The 2,500-nt window shown below is 42.8% G+C and overlaps 1 protein-coding gene across 1 annotated transcript in view; it reads left to right on the top strand.

Annotated features, from left to right (window-relative positions):
* Positions 1–2,500, top strand: part of trarg1a (trafficking regulator of GLUT4 (SLC2A4) 1a) — a gene marked incomplete at both ends in the record, with an annotated part of 20,736 nt that overhangs the window by 9,286 nt on the left and 8,950 nt on the right. The gene's annotated exons all lie outside the window — the stretch shown is intronic.

Raw genomic sequence — 2,500 nt, 5'->3', positions numbered from 1 at the left:
TGAGGGAGGTAGAAATCGGAGGACATCCTCATTGTAATGCATGAAACAGAATGAGGAATGGTATCAAACACGTGTCTGTGTTAATGAACAAACTTTGTTCGTCAAGTACAGCACACTTGGTTTGATACCGTTCCTCATTCCATTCCATGTATTACAATGAGCCCCGTCCTCCGATTTCTACCTCCCTCAGCCTCCCCTGGTTGAAAGACAAAACAAACATGATAGGTACTCTCTATAATAAACTCTTTGGCCCAATCAGAACATCAGTGGGAGTTTCTGCCCCTGTCTGACTGATACAGAGCACTGCACTGTCTGGCCAGCCTGAGACCTGGTGGCGACAGAGACACTCCTGGGGATGGGGGGAGGAGGAGAGAAGAGAGGGAGGGGCAGAGCATTTCTCTCCGCAGTGATAGAGGTGTAATCTCCCCTACAGAGGCAACCCCTGCCCTGAGCACACACACCTGCTGCCCTGGGAGCTCAGCTCACACACACATACATACACCTGTTGTACAGCGAGCTCACACACTATGGATTACCTCATTAACTAACACAGACACACGCACGCGCGCACACGCACACGCACACACCACAGACACACCTGTCGTACAGCCAGCTCACACAAAATGGATTACCTCATGAACTAACAGACACACACGCACACACACACACACACACACACACACACACACACACACACACACACACACACACACACAAACATACACACTCACACACACACACACACACACACACACACACACACAAACATACACACTCACACACACACACACACACACACACACACACACACACACACACACACACACACACACACACACACAATGTGGCACACAAAAGGCAATGGCTTCAATGCATATCAATTGACAACAAGTGTAAATACGCCAGATTTAGCCAGGAGGCTAATTTTCATCTGTGGTCCGGTTCTAAAAATATATATATATTAAATCTATTCACACTTCGCTCCATGCATTACAATGAGCCTGTCCTCCGATTTCTACCTCCACGAGCATCCACTGACGCATACGGTATCTCCAAATCCAACTGCAAACAATGATCACGTCCAGGCATAATGTCCCTCTCTGCTTAGAGTGAGCTCTTTCATAGTGAGATATAATGTCCATATTCATCATCCAAATAGAAAAATGCAAGGGGATTATCAGAAAGAAAGAGAAAAGTGTAAGGCTTTTAGCAATTGGATCAGCATTACAGCAACGCTTCAACAATGTTTTATCTTGCCTCTCCCAAAAGCACTACATTCCTGATAAAGCAATTTTGACGGCCATTTTGGCTAGGCTACACAGTGCCGGATTTGGCTGAAACGGCGATGATTTGATATCCTCACGGCCACATGACTCCGCCGATTTCGAGAGCTGACACAGCGAAGATACGAAAACTTTGTGATACGAAAACTTTGTGAGGTTCCATATACTTTTGAGTATCGTGTGGTCGGCGATACGGAGCTTGTGTTGAAAACGATGACGTAGAGTCACTGTATAAAAGCGTGTACTAACATACATACATTACATACATACATACACATATCAATATGATATGTCTGTATGGTGTAAGACATGGCTAACTACTATCTCAATGTCCACACGTGTAGGCCTACACGATAAGATATAGCTATTTTATTTTTTTGCATGATCAAATGTTTGTATAGTGACTAATGTGATCAGTCACTATTGGGGGAATGGTGGAGAATGTATTGTATGTCGAAACATAACTCACTTGAACTTGTGACACATGTTCCAGTTTTATTCTTTGAACAACAGAATAGCAAACGTTAACAACATCTATAAATATATATAAATATAAAACTTGAGTGGGTAGTGCAAGGACATGACATTATTGACCGCCTTAAAGAAACAGCTTAGCAAGAGGTACTGCAACAAAAATCATTTATTATGCATTGGCTCTTTTCATACAACCTAACGTTACACAGATTAATAATAACGTACAGTATATGCCGTATATTGGATGCAGACGTAATGTAAGTGGAGAGGAGATTGATCGGGACTGCGGGAGTTTTCATTACTACCGAATGATTGAAAATGAATGAAAGCAGATGACCCAACCCTTCAATGACTTGTGCTATAAATAGCCTACACTTGTTGAACCAGTGCTGCGATATTATTGACCGCCTTAGAAACATCTTAGCAAGAGGCACTTCAACAATTATCATAAAATGTATTATGCATCGGCACTTTTCATACAACCTAAAGTTACACAGATTAATAACGTATACATGCCATATCTTGGATGCAGACGTAATGTAAGTGGAGAGGAGATTGATCGAGGCTGCGGGAGTTTTCATTACTACCGAATGAATGAAAATGAATGAATTACTATTATTTTACGGGAACTGTCTCAATTATACTTTAATCATTTCCTGGGTCTACCAGCAAGCGCATGCCCAGTGTACTTGAATGATCCTGTAATACGCCATTCCATGTGGCCAGAGCCGCGCGACGGTGTG

The sequence above is a fragment of the Nansenia antarctica genome, assembly GCF_963989245.1.
Source record: "Nansenia antarctica genome assembly, chromosome: 1".
NCBI classification, from domain to species: domain Eukaryota; kingdom Metazoa; phylum Chordata; class Actinopteri; order Argentiniformes; family Microstomatidae; genus Nansenia; species Nansenia antarctica.
The sequence above is the reverse complement of the archived record's forward strand: the minus strand, read 5'-3'. Positions and strand labels throughout refer to the sequence as shown.